Source organism: Sapajus apella, unplaced genomic scaffold, assembly GCF_009761245.1.
Source record: "Sapajus apella isolate SASKATOON/1434 unplaced genomic scaffold, GSC_monkey_1.0 scaffold57, whole genome shotgun sequence".
In the NCBI taxonomy this organism is placed as follows: domain Eukaryota; kingdom Metazoa; phylum Chordata; class Mammalia; order Primates; family Cebidae; genus Sapajus; species Sapajus apella.
Genome location: NW_022436997.1, coordinates 2,026,493 through 2,049,382, shown reverse-complemented (window position 1 = coordinate 2,049,382; position 22,890 = coordinate 2,026,493). Strand labels below are relative to the sequence as shown.

At 40.3% G+C, this 22,890-nt stretch overlaps 1 protein-coding gene and 1 long non-coding RNA gene across 5 annotated transcripts in view; one reads left to right on the top strand and one right to left on the bottom strand.

Annotated features, from left to right (window-relative positions):
• Positions 1-22,890, top strand: part of SETBP1 (SET binding protein 1) — a 377,101-nt gene that overhangs the window by 215,158 nt on the left and 139,053 nt on the right. The window lies entirely within an intron of this gene.
• LOC116528231 lies at positions 8,747-20,667 on the bottom strand. Its single transcript, XR_004258932.1, has 3 exons — positions 20,657-20,667; positions 15,996-16,001; positions 8,747-8,831 (listed from the first exon to the last, which is right to left on the bottom strand). It is a non-coding gene; the product is annotated as an uncharacterized LOC116528231 (long non-coding RNA).

The window sequence follows — 22,890 nt, the reverse complement described above, 5'->3', positions numbered from 1 at the left end:
AACAACAGAAATTAAGCTCAAATGTCTTACAAAATGAATCCTAAATAATCCTTTTATATTCAAACATTTTGACAGTTTTTAGGCATGAGAGGGGGAGTAAGGAGTTTATTTGGAGACTAAATTTTCTTCAAATTGTTTGTTGGCTATTAAAGGGCTGAAAGAAAAGTAAACAAAAATAAAACTCCATTGGCTCTCCACTATGGGTAAGAAGTTGCACAAAAGCCTAGCTGTTTTGTTGGTAGAGAGTTACATGGCAGGCCGTTTTGCAACAGAACTTTGGGAATGGCCTTCTATGGAAATAATGGATGGGAGGCAAAATATATTTTTTGAGGACTTAAAGGGATACACCAGGTGGTGCAGACAGGTGCAGACAGTATTGACATAATGTCACCTGCATATGTACGTGGCTTAGGCCTTTCAAAGCCCATTTACCTGTGCTATTGTGTTTAATTTCAGCTCTAAAGTAGGTTGTGATTTGATCTTGTTACTAATTCAAAAATTCAGTTAGGCATTGCTAGTCGGTCATCTCATCTCTTCTTGAAAGTTTCCAGTGATGGAGAGCTTTCTGTTGGACAGGTAATGTATTTTGTGGCTGGACAGCTTTTATCGTTTGGAAATTATTCTCTATATAAAGTTCAAATGTGTTTTATTGAAACTTCTATCTACTGGTTTTATTGTAACTGCTACACAATAATTTTTCTTTCTCATCCATACAATAGTTTTTCAACCACTCGAAAGCAGTTATCAGAACTCCCCCAAATCTTCCCATATCCAAGCTAAACACCTCTCATTTTCTCAACCAAGGCTTTATTAATATGGTCATCATCTCCTTCCAGCTCTGTTTACCTTCTCCTAGACTAGACTTCAGGCATTTCTATGACCCTAAGCAATCAACTCTTCTGGTATCTCCATGACCTTAAGCACAGTATATTAAATGTTTCCTGACCAATATAGTGTGATTGTTAGGAGTCTCTTTTGAGATTTTCTACTTTAGTTTCTGCCATCTAGGATTATGATGACTATTTTAGCAACCATTGCTAGCTCAAAAAAAGGCTTGTGGTTAAATGACATCACCAGTTCTTTTTCCATAACTGCTTTGACTCATTTCTCATTTAATTCTTTCTCATCTTCTTAAGAACAAGCAACTTAAGTGAAAAGTTTCAAGGGTTAGAACAGATCCTATCACCTCAATTTAAAATAGTACTAGATAACATTTACTGACCACTCACTAAAGGCCAGTCATTAGAACTATTCTCACTAATTCTCCTACAATAACTCACTAAATGCTCATCATAACCCTTGGGGGTAGGTTCTGTGAGTGCTCCGTTTGAAAGATGTGAAAATGGAAACATGGAGATGTTTGGTAACTTGCTGAAATTCACATAGTTTGTAACTGAGAGAGGTGAGGTGCAAACACAGGCTCTTCAGCCCACATCCTTTACCCTGCTTTCTAGCTGTATACGTAGTTAGTAGGCAACAGGAATTGAATCTCAGTCTCCTGGCTGCTAGATCAATGTTCTCTCCTCACCCCAGTGTGGCCTTCCTTAAGTCGTAACAAGTCTTTCACTTTTGAACTTTATATAAGATGTTTTGTTTTGCTTTTATACAAACTGAGATTCATGACCCATTATGAATTCAATTTAGTGGGTCAATACAAGCAAGAGAAAGGAAAAAAGAAAGGAGGGAGGGAGACAGAGAACTATCAAAAGACATTGTACATACATACTAAGTGCAAATTTTGTTTCTTTAAATTCTTATTTTAACATGTGTAAAATGTACACAAAAACACCTATTTGTATGTGCATGTAGAGAATATGATGAAAAGTGTATTTCTTATCTCTCTCATATGGTCAAAACAGTTTGAGAGTTGCTGCTTTGTCTATTGTGTATACCAAACTTTGTCCGTTTCTTTATGCTGGGGTTAAACAGGGATTGTAGGGGACGCTAGTTTTAAATCTCCACTCTTGATCTGCAGCCAGTGAGAGTACAATTTGCAACTAAGCAGAAAGTTTAAGTAAAGAACCTTAGAGTGAAAGAGATGATTAAGGTCTGAAATAAAGAACAAAAAGCTTTTCCAATTTCACTTGAGTTTCCATTCAGCAGCCTCATAGATTCCTAACTCATCACCTCAAGCAAGTCACTTCCCCTCTCTCCAAGTTGTTCTCCAGAACCAGCCAGAGAACACAGGAAATGGTACTCTCTTCTTCTATGTGAATCTTGGCAAAATGACTTCAATTTAGCTAGCAGTGCAGGAAGCAGTTGTAAATATGAATTCATTTTATGTACTCCTCCCAGAGACGACTTGAAGTGTGCCTCCCTAGTAAATAGGGAATGCCTAGACTTGTATTCCTGATCATCTTACTTGGATCATTTTTTCACCCTTCTATGTGGCACTGTCCTTAATTGAGGTAGTAATGTTGTACTTGTTGGATTGTCATGAAGTTTAATTTGAATGTTAAAAGACCCCCTTGGTGCCCAGATAAAAATAATTATATAAGGAGGAAAATACAATTATGTTGACTAATTACAGGCATGTAGAATTCCCATTCATTATGTCCACAATGATATGTATCTGAATATGATATGTTATAGACTGAAAAATAGTAACTCTCCATGGTTATTTCCAGAGTCACTTCAGGCACTTGAAAAAATGCATTCTCCCATTTTATTCAATTAAAGTATGTGTAGGAATTAGGCAGGTACAGTATGAAGATGTCCCGGAATCAGCAAAGGACCACCAAGAGAATTTAGATGCATTTCAGCCATTGTAAACAGAAGACAATTTAGGTCCAAATCACTGTTGAAAACATAATTGAGGCTGGGCACAGTGGCTCACACCTGTAATTCTAGTCCTTTGGGAGGCTGATGCAGGAGCAGTGCTTAAGGCCAGGAGTTTAAAAGCAGCCTGGGCAACATAGCAAGACCCTATTCTCTGCAAAACTTTAAAAAAAAAATATAGCCAGTTATGGTGGCATGTGCCTGTAGTCCCAGCTACTAGGGAGGCTGAGGGGGGAGGATCACTTGAGCCAAGGAGTTCAAGGTTGCAGTGAACTATGATCATGCCCCTGTACTCCAGGAGCAAAACCCTGTCTCAAAAAAAGAAAAAAGAAAAGGAAAGCAGAGAAAAGAGAGAAGAGGAAGGAAGGAAGGAAGGAGGGAGGGAGGGAGGGAAGGGAAAGAAAAGGAACTATAATAGAAAAACTCTGAGTTCACATCAAATGCTGTGGATAAAAGTCTTAAGTCATTGAGAATTGGGAAAACCTAAGAGCAGTAGAGAGTACTATGTATTTTGAACCCATTTTCCCTCTCTGAGTGTGGGTCCTCAAATATAACTGTAGCCAAGTGGTATTCAGTCTTCTCTGTTGAGTTACAAAATGGCAGTGACCTTTGACAGCAGAAGTGAAATGGCTGCTCAAGGTACCATAGCAAGTTGTTGGAGCTGGAAGTTGGACTCACAGACAAGTGCTCTTTCCATTACCTCATGCTGCCTCCCAGTGGGAAGGTGGCAATGGTGTTAGAATGTAATCTCCTCATGAGTTACTATCTTTTCTTCCCACTGGACAGGTGGCTCAGAATTTTAGGATGACTTATAAACTTAACAATGTTGGGTTTAGCATACAGTTTGAGGACCAAATAACTTCTCTTCAGGCAAAATTAAATAATTAGTTTTATTTATTTCAACTAAAAAGAAAAATCACACTTTTTTTTTTTTTGCATTGTAAGCTATTTATTAATATCAAGAGGCAAATCCAAAAGCCTTCTTAAAGGGAATTTGGCCTAACAGTGTAATGGCAGAGTAAAAATCATTTCCTTATGCCTGGATGCTCACCCACCCTCCTTACACACACTCCCTAATAGGAGCATGATGATCACTGCCTCAGTGAAAGTGTCGGACTTCCTGGGCATTGCATGCCTGTAACATTTGATCCTCTTAACATTGCCATTTGCCACTTACTTCATTGCCTACCCCTGGCAGGTGGGCTGAAAGGGGTGGTATTGGTTGATAATGAGGGGCAGTCTCTCAGCACACAATCTTTGAATTGGTATTGGAAGGAAGCTTGGAGGCTCACTGTTGTAACTTCTCATATCATAAAGGACTCTGACTTCGAGCAGCTTCTCTATTTTTGAACAGTTTTGATTTTCAGAAAACATTTTATATTTTGCTGAAATCTGTTTCCCAGCTACTTTCACCATTAGTCTCTTCCTTGAATTATGCATATGGTATAAGTCTAATTCTTCTTCCATGCCTTGGACCTTGGTATATTTAAAGACAGACATCATCCCTGACCCTTCCCACTTTATATCCAAGTTTTGACACTCCAGGTTAAATATCCCCATCTTTCCTCCTGTGATATCTGTCTGCTTTCATCACCACCATCGCTTGGGTTTCTCTTTATCTTCTCCAGTTTGGCAATGTCCTTCTTACTCTGTACTCTGTGGTTACAGATATGTAAGCAGCCATCAATCCACCCAACTGTACCATCACACACACACACACACACACACACACACACACACACACACACACTCTTCTATCAAAACTGTGAGACACACACACACACACACACACACACAAACACACACACACACACACACACACACACACTCTTCTATCAAAACTGTGAGAGACACACACACACACACAAACACACACACACACACACACACACACACACACACACACACACACACGGTTCTATCAAAACTGTGAGGCTTGATCAGAAATGTTTACCCAGCTGTCGCCCAGAGCATGTTGACTCATTCCTGTTGAGACTTTGCTTCGTTTTTAGGGGGGGCAGCTGTGCACTCCTCACTTTTGATTTTCTGCCTTTTTGCAGAAAAACACGTTAGAGGTTAAGATTGCATTTCGCTCCAGAGTTGCTGAATCTCTCTGCTTTTAAGTTCTGCAGGGTCCTCTGGGGGCTATTTGAAACCCAAATTGGTGAGGTGTGGCCCACAGTCTGTGGCCATATAACTCACTGTGGGCTGCTTCCCTATCCCACGCTGTCAGCTGAAGCTTCGGGGCATCCCTGTGTTTGAGAAAAAACAATCTGGACCTTCTGTATATTAGAAAGGGTGAGGATCTGAAGCTTTTGTGAAGACAATATGGTGCTTCTATTGATCCATGTGAGTCGAACATATGGAGGCTCCGCGGAAAAAAAAAGTCTGCCCTATTTAGCGACCCGGGGCTGATGAGAAGGTGTGTTACAAATTCGTATTCCTCCCAGCATGTGGTCTGGGACACATCGGGCTCATTTTACTGATGAGTTCCTCGAATCAAGCGGGGGCCATCATCTTTTACTAGTTTATAGCATTAATTGAGTTGTGTGGGAAACACTGCAGGTGCGTCTGTGAGAGGAGAAAACTAGGAAATGCTGCTCCTGCTCTCAGAGAATAGGTAAATAGAAAAGAGTGAGCAGCCGTGTAACTGGCAGCGTATGAACAAGAGCAGCTGTGCAGGGGCAAAGCAAGGCCATCTTTTTAGATGGAGGGAGACAGCTCTCGTGCTAATGGGGGAAGACAATCTGAGCTTCGGGCTGTTCTCTTAGTTATGGTGACCACATTCATCCAGCCAGAAATACAGACGTGTGGTCTGATATAGGATTTTATTGCACTTCTGGGCATGTAGAGTGGTACTGAAATGTTGAGACTTCCAGTATATGAGTGTTCAGGGGAGACAGTCAGAATATTGGAAATATCAGCTGTCCTAGAAAGGTAGGTGTGTATAGTAATTGCAGTGATAGTGCCCAGACTTCTGAGGAATAGAAACTCTGACTCTAAACTCATTCAGGCGCTTTACTTGTCACTCAGCATAGCTTTCCATAGAGAGATGCCTGTTTCATTGTTCCTCCACATTCTTTCTGGATCCCACAACAGTGATTCATATTGATCAAGGGCCTTTTTAGCCACATGACTACTTGATGCTATATATTTATAACTCATACCTTTAAACTGAGTTACACTATTATGTGCCAATGAGTTTCCTAGAATGAATTTATTTACCTAGTGAATGTACATTGAGGATGTGAATGGCTAGCCACTTCTCAATGTTTGGTACATAGGAGAATCACTTGGGAAAATTTAAATATAGATAGAAAGATATAGATGGATAGATATATTTTCTGTTTCCAACTTCTAAATTAGCATGGCTACAGTGGAACCCACCTAGAAAGTTAGAATTTTAATAAGCCCTGAAGGTAAATCTGATGGAGGGGTTCCAGAGGTGTATCTTCAAAATATTAGCTGGAAGACAATTCTCTCAAGGGGCCCCAATTTCCTGAGTTTTGGGAAGGAAGCCAGGAAGCCTGCCTCCAGGATTTTCTCTCCCTTCTCACAGTCTTCATGAAAGGGCTTTGGGTTCTACTATACAGTCTTGCCAAGCAGTTTGGAGCAGAGTAAATTCCTTTTAGGATTAGAGGATTAGGAAGCTGAAAGGTGATTCAAATTCTTGATTAAACAGAAAGAAGGAAACAGGAGGGGACACACCCGAGCACCCACATCACTCCAATGTGTTTTCTCTGTAATTAAAGGAAGTGATTGCAAAATATTTGAGAGGATTAAATGCTCAGAGAATATAGTGATCAAATAACATGAGATGCTGCATTCTTTAAAATGATCCCTGGCTTGGCTTTCCATGTGTTTTTTAACTGCTGTCACTTACACCTCAACACTGAGGGATTGCCCAAATGGAAATACTCTCTGCTGAGTTTGGAAAACAGTCCTGGGTCTCATGTCAGGAGATACTGGGTTCTAGTCTGGGGTCCTCCATGAATTTTTGAGGGATAGTAAAATAAGGTATAATGTTTTTGTAGATCAGGTTTTTTTTTCCTTTTGTAGAGTTATAACAATAATCTCTTCAGTGTCTTTCTATGCTTTTGCCTTTATTCATATCCACTAATCCACCAATGATTTATTGAAAAATTATTTTAAATATTCACTAGAACAAAGACAGTAAATTTTTAAATAAATAGCCACATTTGTCGAGTGACTTCCAGATACCAAACTGTTTTGGGGAATAGAGAGAGTCATTCTGCCCCAAAGGAGATCATAATTGGGGATTGCAATGGATCATGGTTTCACATGAAAGGAGATTCTGTCTCCAAAATAAAACTGCAGTAATTACCCGTGCCAGTGCACACTCGCCATGCTGTATGGTCAGCCTTGTAGGAAAGTGCTCCAAGCCTTGGGACCAGACAGCTCAGGGCTGGACTCCCTACTCAGGCCAGGGCTGGCTTCATGGCCATTCCACCCTGGCAGTCATGGAGGGCTCATACTTAGAAGATCTCATACTTGGTTTAGTGCTTGGTGTTTGCTGTCTGAAGTTCTTAATCTTTGAACAAGGGGCGTCACAACTTTATTAGGCATTTGTCTCCACAAACTATGTAGCTGGTCCTGACTCAGATTCTATGTGCCTTTGGACAAATTATTCATCCTTCTAAGGTAGAAGAGACTCAAAATTCATTTCTATGATTGTGATGATAAAATAGAGAAATATATATTAAATGCTTTTTAAATATAAGATATTTAATAAATATTATGCTTAAAGGAAAGGAAAAAGACTAGTGATGAAGTTGGCCAACTTTTTCTATAATGAGCTGAACAGTAAATATTTTAGGCTTTGCAAGCCATACAGTCTCTGTTGCAATGACACAACTCTGCCATTGTAGGTCGAAAGCAGCCATAGACCATACAAAAAATTAATGGGTGCAGCTGTGTTGCAATAAAACTTATTTAAAAAACAGGGGATACAGTTTGCCAACCCCTGGACTGGAAGGTCCAGCCAAAGAGAAAGAAAGCTGAGATGAATAGACAGTGGTTTCAAAGAGTGGTCCTAGGACAGCAGCATCATTAGTACCTGTTAGAAATACAGGTTCTCAGGTCTTTTCCCTGGCTTTCTATCTCAGAGTTTCTGGGGTTGGGCCTCAGCAATCTGTATTTAATAAGTCCTGCCAATGATTCTGATTCATGGCCCAAGTTTGGGAATCACTGCTCTTAAAACAAAGAAGTTCAAGAATGTCAAACTGTAAATTGGAGAACAAACTTAAGAAGAATCCATCAATTGACTATTGATCTTACAGAGATCTTTATGCTGCCTTACAGCTGTGAACACACCTCAAAGCTTTTCTCTCCATTGATCCTTGTAACTAGCCTGTGTTTCATAAGAAAATAGTCTTACAGGAAATGATTTGAGTGATTTATTTTCTCTGTTCTCCCAAGGATGATACATAGCTAGTACCTTTCTAGATTCATAGGATAAAAATTCATTCACAATGAATGCCACAGGACATTAGTTTTCAAAGTGTGCCCCCTGAACTAGCAGCATCAGCTTCTCGTGGGAACTTGCTGGAAAGGCAAATTCTCAGGCTATACTCCATGCCTACTCTGGGGATTGGACTCAGTACTGTTTGAACCAACCCTCCAGGTGATTCTGAGCGTACTCTGGTTGGAGAACCACTGGGTTAGGGAACTAAGTCCTCTCAACTCTGCTTGAGAAGGGCTGCCACAACCACCAGTGAAGGAAATGGGTTGAATGATTGCCCCAGGGCACTTGGCTGGTACCAGAAAGGGTGTGGATTTGAGCCCAAGCCTTCCAATTCTGAGTGCAGGGACTTTTATACTCTGCCAGATAATACTAGAAACAAATAAAATCTCTTGTCTGCCCCAACCTTTTAAATGTAACATGTGAACTCATTTAACTCTACAAAAACAATAAATTGTACATGGGTCTTTAATATATAAAACAGAACAAACTGTTTAACACCCTGAGAAGATTCAGCTTCCTCACTTGAGCTAATATTGTTAATTTAGTTTTGTTGGAGGAATTAGCCACCCTGCCCAGCATGAGCAATAATCTCGAGTCCTGCAGTGGTGTATAGCTGTCTATTCTGTGCTCTTCTATCTATTCTGGGATGAGACTGGACTTTCTTGTCCTTTGTTCAGGCAGGAGCAATGGCATTGAAAAGTTGAAAGAAAAATAAAGTCAGCAGGAGATAGACTTTTGAGATTCTAGCTTTTGAAGCCAAACAGATTCATCTAATGAATTCAGTCTTTTTCTGATTCTTTGTATTCTTAACATCATCTTTGCCTGCATGTGAGTGACTTCTGGCCACCGAGGGGCAGCACTACAGCCTGTGGCCATGTGGGAGGCATTTTCTTCCTTTTGGCTGAAGCTTTGGGTAGGATGGGAGGTAGGGAAGGTGGGGAATGGGTGGTACAACCCTCTGCCTGTAGCATTTAACCCACGCAGTGGGCTTGGTGACATCCTAGCGATTTGATGATGTATTCCACCCCTAGAATCCACCTTTTCTGTCATTACAGCCAGACATTATACACTCGGGGCATAAATATACTGCACATAGAAGCGCTGTTAAACTGGGCAGATCCATTCTGCAGTAATCATGACTTGAGCAGTTAGAAATATTACCCAGGGACAAGCATTCTTAGAAATGTTGGACCATTGAGGTTCGTAAATCATTAAGAACCACCGCTTTTTCTTATTTCCCACCAATATGTACTTTAACATACAGTATCTTTTAAATTCCCATAGTAAGCGTTAATTCTCCAGTTACCAACTTACTTTAGAATCTAGTTACTCTGCGTGTCTAGGATCATGGTCCATCTAGAGCTTTCATGTGGTAGCCACTAGCCACATGCGAATATTTAAGTTTGAATTAAGTAAAATTAAGTAAAATTAAAATTCTGTTCTTGGGTCACACTAGCCACATTTCAAGTACTCAGTAGTTCGATGTGGCTAGAGAGTGCAGATGTTTAATATTCCCATCATTTGAACAGCACTTCCCTAGAGCTCTTTTCCCACATACTACGTATACCTGTCTCTCTCTCTCACAGTTTATAGTGTCTTCTCATGTCCTTTGCTCCTGTCAAACCTATCCTAACCAGTACCTGTATTAAGCACTTATAGAGTCTAAGTGCTAATATTGTTTCATGTATGTACCTTTTTTTTTTTTTTTTGAGACGCAGTCTCGTACTGTCGCCCAGGCTACAGTGCAGTGGTGCGATCTCGGCTTACTGCAATCTCCGCCTCCTGGGTTCAAGCAATTCTCCTGCCTCAGCCTCCTGTGTAGCTGGGACTGCAGGTGTGCGCCACCACACCCAGCTAATTTTTTTGTATTTTTAGTAGAGATGGGGTTTCACAGTGTTGGCCAGGATGGTCTCGATCTAGTGACCTCGTGATCTGCCCGCCTCAGCCTCCCAAAGTGCTGGGATTACAAGCGTGAGCTACTGCGCCTGGCCTGTACCTTTTAATAAGAGTAAAGCTTGTCAGATTTCTCTTGTACTAGCTGATATTTGACTGTCAAGAGCCCCATCAAGAGTAAGGCTTCATCTGAAGAGAAAGTAGAGCCAGGGGTGGGTGGATTGGGAATGGCATTCAATCAGGCCCTCCCCAAATCATACACAGTAGATAGACATTTTCTAACTACTGTTTTACTATGAAAATGTAAAAAGATACAGAAAATTTAAAAGAATAATACAATGAACATCCATATAACCTCTACCTAGATTCAAATGTAGCTGAAATTTGCCAAATTTATCAATTTTGCTGACCCGTTTGAAAGATAGATTGCAAGAATCATGACCATCTACTACTACCTATTTCAGTGAGTACTCCTTAATTCCCTTACTTAACCACGTCACACACACACAAATAAACACTGATTCCACATCAGTTAAGCATTACTGACACAAAACACACACACCTGTTTCCATTCTATTCCACATAAAAAAATAGGCTTTAGGTTTAAAATAAAGCTTTTTTTCCCCATCTACTTTCCAACATGCATACACCTGCTGCCCACACAAGGAGTTCAGAGCATTTTGTCTTCCCTTCTTCCCTTGCTTGCCCTGAGATGTCAGGGAAAAGGTGTAGAAATAGATCACCATCTGATGTTATTGACAACTTAGATCCCTTTCACTTATCAGCCAACTGAGTAAGAAAACTCTACTTTTGAACAATGCCCAGCTACCCTGTGAGAGAGCTTATAAACCCATCTACAGAGAGTCCAAGGGGACTTTGTGGGGATGACATAGATAATGAGAGAGAAAGAAACAAAGAAATGGAAGGCAAAGTCCTTGCCCTCAAAGACGTGATAAAACAGTGAGGGCTTTTGAGCCGGGCAAACACCACTGTCATTACTATTGTAACACCTATCACACAATCTATTTTTCTCTATAGTGAGCCTCTTGCAGGTATCCTCATGCCCAGGGCATAGCACAGACTAGGTACAAAATAAATGCTTATTGAAATTAATCACAAAACAATCATCAGACCCATTTCACCTACGTTCACAGAGTAGGTACTCAATAAATACCATAGTGGTTAAACTGAATTGACTTATTCATCTCCTTTCTGGAAACTCTTTGACATTTAATATCTGTATTGCTCATTTGATAGTCTGATGTTGTTATTTAATACTTGAAAGTTTATTTATTTTTCCTTATATATAGCTTGTCTCCACATTAAATTAAAGGTCTTTTAGGCCAGGAGCTATATATTCTAATTCTTATTATCTTAGATAAAATCTTCTAGGGTACTGAGTCTACAGCAGGCAACTCATACACATTTTCTCAATGAATGGACACATGGATGAATAAATGAATGAATTAAGCAGAACTGAATTTTACAAACAGGAAATACAATTACTTTGGAGACTAGGTTTAGTGTGAATCCATGCTATAAAATCCATGACACTATGTCTTTTTCAAAAATAAGGGTGAAATGAATGACTCCTCTGTGACTACCATTTTTTGTTTACACGTAAGATATCTAGGTTTCTGATGATACATACACACAAAACACAACACAAATACAAAGCTATTTGTTGCTCCAAGACTGGGAATGAGTGCATATTCCTTTTTTTTTTTTCCTGAGCATATGTAACATCTGTTCATTTTGCTTTGAATTCCCCTACTCTTGTAAGTATAATGCACTGGATTTAAATGTCCTCTTTATAATGTTTTTCTTATGGTCAAAGATGTCAATAAAGTTGATATTAACAATAAGAATAAAAGAAACCTTCCAAAATGGAAACTCATTTTCACAGACTTAGCAATGTGAAATCCTGTGATTATATTGAAACTAGCTAATTGGACAAGCAGAGGTTGTAACAAGTCTGACTTGATAACAGCTTGTCTTAAAAAGACCTGGTCATCTGTAGTTAGACTGACTTAACAACTACATGATAGTTCCGGACCTGATGTTTCTGGCTAGTAAGCAATACCTCTCCATGTAGTGATGCAGGGACCCAGGCTCCTTCTATCTCATGGTTCTGCCATCTGCTAGGTCTTATCTTCTTGGATCAAGTTGGCAAAATAGGAAAACGGGAGCATGCAAGAGAACATTCATTCCTCTAAAGACTTAGGACTTCATTGAAAAAACACACGTCTCTTCTGCTCACATACCACTAAAACTATCTCTGGTAGCCACATCTAACTAATGGGAGTTGAGAAATATAATCTAGTGGTATACTCAGGAAAGAAATGGATTTTTCATGAAAGACTAACAATCTCTGACGGGAAGTTTTAGGTGACCTCAAAATGCAATGGATCAAAGGAAAATGTAGACCATGAACAAAAGTGTGAGATCCACAATTAGAGAGGTGAGTAGCTTTAGGATAACATACTGATACAACTTAGCTGGAGCAGGTGTCTGGGTACCACATCAATAAAACAGAGCTGGAACAGAAAAGAACAGATCAAGATCACAGGAGTCCAAGAAGCATGTTCAGGGAGAAAGGATGACTAGAATTGGGGATGTTTGTCCTGGGCAAAAAAAAATATGGGAATATGCAGTGATTGCTAAAAGCCTTTTAGAAGATGAAGCTGACTCTTTCTGGAGGGTTACAGAAGACTGAATGGTGACTCCAGTAGAATTTAGAAGGATAGGGAATATGCATATGTTATTTGCTTTATCCATAGCTCCTAGCACCATGTCTAACACTTCTTAGTTACTCAGTAACTGTGTCTGGATAAAACTAATTAGTAAATTAATTACTAATACCCAAATTTCAGTTATGGGTGCCAAGAGAATTTCCTGAGAAACAAAAGTGTTCTGATACTAAAGGCACAGAAGAAGTGGCTGAACATGCCAGGAATGCCGTGGCCATGACTGAAATGGGGATGTCGGAACAAGCCACAACATTCACAGTATTCAGTGTCCTCTAAGCTGAGGTCCCTTCTACCTCTGAATCAAGGATTCCTTATTCCAGAGCAAACTTTTCAGAAGTAACTGTGTCACAGCAGGTGTCAGCATCAAAGCTAACATCAACAGGCGTCTCACAAAAATTAATTGACCATGAGAACTGTCAGAGGAGTTGTTTCTTCATAATTGGAGGAAGCCACCTTTGGAAAACTCTTTCCAGCCCCTTGCCTCCTTGCCAGAAACTTTTGGTGCTACCATGAGCTTTGACTTAGGATTTTACCTCCACAACCTTTTAGCCACTCATCCCTTACCGTAGGTGTACTCACAGCCAACGGTCAGAATCACCTGTTGGGTACCCTTTCATTTCCCATGGCCCAGCAGCAGCTCTGCTGACTAGAAAGGTCAGTCACTTCGTGATAAAGCTCCTCAGTCTTATTTTACAGATAGCCAAGCTTTATGTGGATAGGGTCACTAGTCCGAAGTAAAGACTCTAGGGCTCACTGGAAATCTTTGCATTTTCAGCTAAGTCTGGAAGGTAGTGTGATTCTTGGAGCTTAAGTGATTAAGAGGGGTCTGAAACACCAGAATTGTAGCGTAGTAGACAACTCCAGAGAAAGGTCCAGGAAAATCAGTAGGGGCTACCCTTTTTCTCTTCTGATAGTGGTCCTAGCAGCCACTAAAGTAACTAGCATCTTCTCTGTTTGTCGTTAGTGTTGTGTGTTCTTCATGCCTTTTGGTGTAGCTAGTTCACGTGAGAATCAAAGGGAGAAAATACCCAGCAACGATAACATTTTAGACAAACCACCACTCATAGCCCACTTTTGTCAGGAAAGAAACTGACAGGGCACAGAAAAAGATGTCTTCTCTTTCAAGAAGAAAAACATTCACTATTCAGTAATAAGAAGTGTCCTAAATCGAGTCAGGAACTACAATTTAGCTAGATTAATTTTATGTGTTTATTTCTTTATAACCCTCCCTTGTTTTGGAAGGAATATTAAATGGCTTAAAAGAGACAAAACTCAACAAGGGAGGAGAAATAAAGAAAACACAACAGAAGAAATCAAAGGTGGGGATATAAATGAACTCAGGAAGAAGATTCAACTAGTTTAAGTAAACTCTTGTTTTTACTAACAGGTTTTGAAAGGTATGACTATATGCCATAATATTTATCTTTTAAAAAAGTACAAAATAGTGACTTTTAGTATATTTGCAGATTTGTGCAATCAATATTACTCTCTAATTTCAGATCATTTTCATCACTACACAGAATAAATCCTCTACCCATTAGCAGTTATTCCTCATTTTCTTTCTATAATTCTTGACAACTGCTAACTTACTTTCTGTTCCATTACATTTGCCTTTTCTAGATGTAATTGAATGGTAGGTGGCCTCTTGTGTCTGGCTTCTTTCATTTAGCATAATATTTTCAAGGTTAAACCATGCTGTAGGGCGTATTGGTACTTTTTTCTTTTTCTGGTTGAATAATATTCTATCATATGGATATATCCTGTTTTGTCCATTCAATAGCTGATAGACCTTCTGGTTGTTTCTACATTTTGGCTATTATACATAGTGCTACTATGAACATTTATGTACAAGTTTTTGCATGAACATATGTTTTCAGTTCTCTTGGGTATATACTTAGTAGCAGAATTTTTAGGACATGTGATAATTTTATACTTAACTTTTTGAAAGAACTTCCAAACTGTTTTCCAAAGCAGTTACACCATTATATATTCTCAGTAGCAATACATGAGGATTCAGATTTCTCTTTGTTCCTACCAACATTTTCTATTGTCCATCTGTTTTATTATAGCCACCCTAGAAGGTCTGTCTTTTAAGCATTGCCTTGTGGTTTTGATTTGCATTTTCCTAATTGTTAATGATACAGATAATCTTTTCCTGTGCTTCTGGCCATGTATATTTTTTTAGAAAAGAAATGTGTATCCAAATCTTTGCCCTTTTTTCAACTGGGTTGTCTTTTTATTGTTGTATAGGACTTCCTTATATGTTCTGAATAAAAGTCCTTTATCAGATATGTGAGTTGAGAAATTTTCCTTTTGTTGTGTGAGGTGCCTTTTCACTTTCATGCCAGTGACCTTTGAAGCATAACATTTTATTAAGTTTAATGTACTATTTTTCTTGTTCCTCATGCTTTCGTGTCATATCTGGGAATGCTTTGTCTGACCAAAGGTCAAAAAATATACTCATGTTTTCTTCTAACAAATTGATATCTTTAGCTCTTACATTTAGGTTTATGATCCATTTTGAATTTATTTGGTGTGCAGGACTCCAGCTCTTCTTCTTCTTCTTCTTTTTTTTTTTTTTTTTTTTTTTTTTTTTTTTGAGACAGAGTCTATCTCTGACACCCAGGCTGGAGTTTAGTGGTGCGATCTTGGCTCACTGCAACCTCCGCCTCCTGGGTTTAAGTGATTCTCCTGCCTCAGCCTCTCAAGTAGCTGGTATTACAGGTGCTCACCTGGTTAATTTTTGTATTTTTAGTAGAGAGGGGTATTACCACCTTGGCCAGGCTGGTCTTGAACTCCTGACTTCATGATCCACCCACCTCGGCCTCCCAAAGTGCTGGGATTACAGGCATGAGCCACTGTACCCAGCCCCTCCTCCTTTTCTTCTTTCTCTTTCTCCTTCTCCCTCTTCTTCTTTTGCATATGTATATCAGGTTTTCCCAGCACAATTTATTGAAAAGACTTATTCCCAATTACGTTATATTAGCACCCATGTCAAAAGTCAATGAGCAATAAATATCAGGGTCTGTTTTTTGGCAATCAGTTCTGTTCGATTGATGTGTATGTCTTTTCATATGCCAGTGTCACACTCTTGACTGCAGTAGCTTTGAAGAAATGTTAAAATTGGGAAGAGTGAGTCCTCCAACTTTGTTCTTTTCCAAGATTGTTTTGGCTATTCTGGATCCATAGAATTTTAATATGAATTTTAGGGTCATATTAAACTTGTCAATATCTGCAGAAAGGTTCTCCTAGATTTGTTAAGGCTCCCCAAGATTTGTTAAGTACCAATTTTTCACAAATTTAAAAAGATTGATAATTCATGTCCTATAGAGTAGTTGTGAAGCACCTCAAAATATTACCCAGCTTTAAATGTTTAGAATACTAATTTCAAATCCACATTTTATATTGTTTATCTCATTTTATAAAATTTCAACCAATTTTAATTGTTACTTTCAGAAAAATAGGCTTTTGCCATATTTATAAACCTAGCATTGTCATCATCATGCCTCTGGACTCACCAAAAACTGTGACATCTCCCGGTTTACACAAGGACTGGGTTGGCGCTACCGCCAGGTACCTGTATTAGAATTGCAGAATTCCAGATGTGTAAAGGAAAATGGTCTCATCTGCCTTAAGGTGGGATGTGGTTATTCTCAGAAATGTGAGAAGGAAGGAGCAATTGAAAGGAAGGACGAGTAAGGAGAAAGGGGGAACCTCCTTGACTGCTGGTAGTGTGCAGAGAATTAGATGGAAAGCGGCTTGTGTTGAGAGGTTGGCATCTGGAGGGCAAGGCCAAAGAGAAAATGTGTTCTCTCTTGCTATTCCACCTCTAGCTGGAAAGCCCCATTATTTGAATGGACCAGAATCCAGTAATCCAGTTTGTAGGTGTCTGCTCAGCTGTCACTTACTCTCCTGGCTGACTCCAAATATAACTCAGAATGATGAAGATACAAGGAAGAGTGTCTTGACCAAAGTCCAAGGCTCTGAGGTTTCCTCATTCAGTCTGTCCTCTGAACTTAGGAGGGAGTATCCTGCTGCCAGGCTCATAGTGGCCTAATGTAGAAAGCAGTCAAACAACAGTTTTTTCTCCTCTTCTCCTCTCCCAACTATTTATAGTAACTGATGCTACTATCATAGTTATCTTAGCTCACATTCATTGAAGGTAAGACATTGTAGTTTGTTACCTGCATATGAAGTCAGCACAGTTATTATTATCCTGATTCTACAGGTGACAAAACCATGGCACAAGCAGGTTATATACTTTGTCAAAATTATAAAGGTTTAAAGGAGGGTACATCCAGCATTGATCTGAGAGGGACCATATTATACCATGTCAACCCTCTTTTCTTCTGTTTCTTGTATCTTTAGCTCACACGACATTTTCTCAATTTGGCTATACCTGGAGAATCACAGAATTAGCTTACAGCCCTCAGGAATTAAGACTCTTAAGGGCAGTGGCCTAATTTCATTTCTTCAAGGAAGCGCCTTCCAAGATTCCTGTAGATTACACTATGGTTTCTTGTCTATGAATTCCTATTGCATTCTTTTAAGAAATCAGCACTTGAGTCCGTAACCAATGGATGGGTGTTTCTGAAGGGAGAAAACTGCCTGCCTTCTGGGTTGCTGGCATCACTGATAATGCCAAGACATGCCTCTTCCTCTCTGAGATTGTTGTTACCTGGAGCAGGAGGTTGTCGCTAAAAACATGCTGATTCCCTTCTATGGCCTCATGATGTAACCACCCTACATATTGCTGCTGTTCTGTAATAATAGATTACCATTCAGAGACAGACAGCAGTGACTGACTCATTCAAGCGTTGATGAAGGGGTGACGGGAGGGATGACCAGGTAAAGCTAGTGTTCTTTAGTATTTTTCTCACCTCAGAGCTCCAGTGAGACCAAACCTGGATTGACCTGCTTTTCCCAAACCTTTATCTTTGATGGAGTCAAGAAGATGAAAGAAGCTATTATCTGGATAACCTATTTCCCCCTCTAGGAGTTGAACTGAGTTGAAACTACCCATGTTTATCAAACATCAGGCCAAGATATGAGCAATGTCTTGATGTCAGTGATATAGGCCAGTGTCCTGTCCATGGTCAGCACCCTGAGTCTCCATTATTGTAAGTCTTTACCATCTTCACGAGCAACTTTCTTTTTTTTCTCCCAGAGGAGACTGAGTTTCTTGCCCTGTCATACTAAAAAACTAGAGGAGCTTTGTCTATTTTACTTTGTTTCGTAAGCATACATAAGAACTCCTGATTTCATTTTATGTTGTTAATAGTGGGTGGGTTTTTTTATATTTTTAGATCTCTTCCAGTGCCTCCCCACAAGGAAATCAGCCCCTGACCCTTCCATGTGTTCAAGTATACAAGCCTCTGGTTGCCCCCTGCCCCTCACGCCCTTTCCGTCCACCCTACATCCTTCTTCTTCTTTTTTTTTTTTTTTTTGAGATGGAGTTTCGCTCTTGTTACCCAGGCTGGAGTGCAATGGCGCGATCTCGGCTCACCGCAACCTCCGCCTCCTGAGTTGAAGCAATTCTCCCTCAGCCTCCTGAGTAGCTGGGACTATGGGTGCGCACCACCATGCCCAGCTAATTTTTGTATGTTTAGTAGAGATGGAGTTTCATCTTGTTGACCAGGATGGTCTCGATCTCTTGACCTCGTGATCCACCCTCCTCGGCCTCCCAAAAGTGCTGGGATTATAGGCGTGAGCCACCACGCCTGGCCCCACCCTACATTATTCTTACTTGCCACTGTCTGAAGTTATGGAAGGTGAAGGCCAGGGAAATTGTGGGTATCAGTATAGCACTTTGACTTTCATCACACTTGTGTCTGTACATGCATTACTGCTGTGTAACACAAGGCTGTAAGTTCTTTCGGAAAGAAAGGAAAAATGAGTAACGACTTCCATAAAATAAAAGGGCCATTGGACCTGGCTGGAATTTGGAGTGGGGAGGGGAGGATTCCTTACCTGAAAATGTTATATATGTGATGAGTCATTTTGGTCTAATATAATTACCCTCATTTTTTGTGGTGTATCTTTAACTCTTTGAGGCTTTCATACCTGAAATACCACGAGCTCCGTAAGTGGAACCTGTCTTAAGAGTATATAACTGACAGATAATTTATATTAGGTTTAATATCATAATTATGTTATATTTAAAATGTAATTGCGGGGTTTGGCATTACTTTTAATTTCAAAAACAGCAGTTATGTTGGGAGCAACCTATAGTTGAAAAGCTCCTTAGAAATCCATGCTCTGGTTCTTTATCCTGCAAATGATATTCTCCAATAAAAGGAACTGAAACGACCTCCAGAGTCACTCAACAGAGTTCACATTAGAATCCAGAAAGCCAAAATCCTGATGCTGTGATTCTGCTGCCTACCAACCACCTGCCTCCAGTTAAATAGCATTTTATCCAAGTCATAGAAAAGATGCCACCCTCTGGGTTTCTCACCATTAGGTGATAATGTTCTCCTCACTCTGCTTCACCTGCTTAAATTCTACTACAGTTCTAGCCCTGCCAGACCTCACCCATGGAGCACTCTGAGCTCTCCACTGAAATTGTTCATCAGAAAGAGCCTGCTCTATGCCATTCAGCACCCCATACCTATTCCCTAATTGACATTCAACCCATATTTACCAGTGCTTGACTACATGCCATGGACAGGGGCAGACATTGTGGAAGAGCCACAGATGGGCAGCCTTCAAATTTATCATCAAGGAGCTTCAACAATAGTGGAAGAGAGAAGGTGCAAATGTGTGTGCTCATGTATACACATACACACACAGACACACACACACAGGCACAAACTTCACAGCAATAGGTGAGAATTAATATATAACAGATACAAAGAAAATGCTAGGGGTTTTGAAGGAGAAGTGAGCACCTCCAGCAGGAGTGAGAAGATGGAAGCTGTTTCTGAAGGAAGTGGCATTGAGCTTCCCTTTTAAGTATGGCTCAGATTTACTCATAAGAACCTTTTTCTAGATTATGTGTTTATTGTCTGATAAAAGTTGGTTTTTGACTCAACTATATGTGAAGCTTTTCAAGGAGAAAGATCATGTTCGAGGCATATAATGATAGCTCAGTTGATGTTTGTTTTGGGAGGGCTGAATTTTACTTGATTCTCTTAGAACTTGTAGCAGTAGCATCCAAGGAATGATGAAATTTAATTAAGTCGAGTCTGTAGAGGAGCATATATGTTGTGAAATAAGTGCTACTGATTGCCTTCCTTCTCAAAGCCCACTTTATTTCTTGATGTTCACTGAGCACACCTGTCTACATATTTTAAGGAAACATTTGTTTACAGTAACTTTTCTATGTGCAGAAAATGTTTAATGTTTACCCCTCTTCTGTGCACTATCATGTACACAGGCTGTCAGCCACTCCCTTTTCCGCTCTCTTCCTTCCTTCTTTCTTCTCTCTCCTAGTTACTGGCCTTGTCTGTCAAGAACAACCAAGGATGCAGTGAGGACAGGTGGTGCCTGTGTCATACCACGGCTCTTGAGGTCTGGCCCTGGCACTTCTCTTCAGTGTCAGCAACCACAAAACAAGAAGTTCCCTCCCTCTGGCTTTGGCTTTTATCCCAGAGGAACCACAAGTTCTGGAGCTAGGAAACTGAGTGTTTAAAAGAGGAGGAATATATTCTTTGAGAAACCCACTTTTCTAAGCCCATTTGACTCGGCTCTAAGATCGGCCTTTGCTGATCCAGCAGGTCACTAGGGGAGGTTTCCTTTATAAACGCACATTGATGGGCTTCTACATCAATGACCGTCAAGTTCAGCTTCCCATGTGCCCACAGAACAAGTCTCATGCAAGACAGAAGTTGAGTTTTCTTTTAATTGTGGAAGTCTAGGGGTAAGAATGTCAGGACTGGTGAGTCAGCTTCATTGCATCACCAGGGACTGAGCCTTCTCCTGTCTGCCCTTCTGCCATCTTTAGATCAGTGCTTCCACCCTCCTGGCTACCTCTCTTGGTTATATTCAAGTGTAAACTCTCTGGTTCAGACTATGGGTGCAGTGAGAAAGCAGAGACGTGCATAGAGGGTGCAGGGCCAGCTTCCCAGAAGACAGAGACCAGAGGTGGGTCAGGACTTAAAGCTGGGTACAGCTTGAACATATAGGGCAGGAAGAGCTGGAAATCAGAAGGAGATGTCCTTGGAAAGGGCTAGAGTGGTAAGCAAAGTGATTTCCCTGCACTTTAGTCAGGCACTCACACTGGCTACCATTACCTGTCCAAAGTGGAGCCTCCCTGTGTTGGTGGAGTAGTGAGAAGAGAGTTCATCTCTGCCTGGGGCAGCTCAGAGCCATTTGTATGTGGACTTTTCAATGTGGTCTCTCAGGTATCTTTGAATGGCCCACAGTGGCTACAGCCAACTGTGGAAAGGTCAGGCTGATGCCATAACATGGCTGGGTGCATTCCATTTTTAGTTACCGAAAAGGCTTGGTTCATTGTTTTTTTGTTGTTGTTGTTTTCACTATCCCTCCAATCCTTTATCAGCCTTTGCAATACAGAACGTGACTGTCATTCTGGTGAGCAAAAAAAAAAAAAGTAATGCAAGGCTCAGGCTGAGTCTCAGACCTGGCCTCTCAGTGTCCACAGCTTTTGTCCTTCGCTGGGGACAGACCCTAAACTCAGTGTAGACTGTCTGGAGCTATAGAAGACATTCTCATCATCTCTCCTCCCAGACATGACTTTCTTTCATATCCTTTGTATGTGTTTTCCTTTTGCAATTTGTACATGCTTTGCACAGATGTCAACTCAAAGTAAATTGCAATGTCGTGAGTTACCTGGGACGCGAATATATGTCATTCAGAAACATGAGGATCACCGTTAGCTGTTGAATATGAACACACTGGCCTAAGACAGGACTTGCCTCTAATGAAGCTATTCCCTGCCCTCCAGGAAATACTCTACTCTTAGGCAACAGAGAACATACTTGAGCTATTGGGGAAATCATGCATTGTATTTTGCTTTGTCATGTCAACATCAAGGATTGAAGTTTTATTTTTAGTCTTGTTTGGTTGTTTTCACTGGTCAGGATCAAAGCCACAGTTTCTCTGTGTGATAGGCAAAGACTGGAAGTAAATGAATGGATTGGGCATTCTATTCACTTTTTGAGTGACCGTCACCTTTTAGATTCTAATAGAAAGAGAGACTGTTCATGCCATAGTCTGTGTAATCAGATGGTGGTGGGGACTGGTAGGAAGAGGTGAGGATGGATACCACTGGTTGCACAGCCATTGGACTGAGGTGAGATTTTTAGAAGGTTAATATCTGGAAGGAGCCTGAAAATTCAAGGTGACCAACCCGCTTATGTTATAAGCGAAATGCTAGAGGAACAGAAACTGGACTTGAACCCAGGACTTCAATTCCCAGAACAGTGCCGTTGGCAGCCAGCTCTCCCAAAGCTCTATCAACCCCAGGACTCCACCCAAGCAAACGTCCTGAGAAAAGGTGCTTCTGCAGCTGGCTACTGGAGTAAGCTCTGGCTTTTTAAATCAACACTTATTTTAATACTTTCACAGATCATAGATAAGCAGAAGAGTCTATTTAAAAAAATACTAAAATTTACTAAGTTAATGGTTCAGCTTGTAACTGATATCATTACTGCATCATAAATATGTGGTTTATATTGATTTGAATGTAACTGTGGCAATTCTTGATGAAGAAATTTTGCCCACTGCATGCCCAACTTGGTGATTAAAGATCCTTGATATAATAGGGCATCCTTGGGAGAAAGCACAGGGAAACCTTTGCCTACTGCATTTCCCCCTCGCTTCATTATGCTCCACGATGCTGGCTCTCCAAGCAGTTCTTCTGACTTCAGAAATGTCATTAAGGACCGATCCCCCAAGGAAGTATGCAGTTTTATTTGGTGTCTCAGGGAAGAATTATGAATATTTTCTTCCAGACTATAAGATGTTAGCAGCAAATAGAGGATACAAGTCATTCAACTAATCAGTGAGTCACTTAATAAG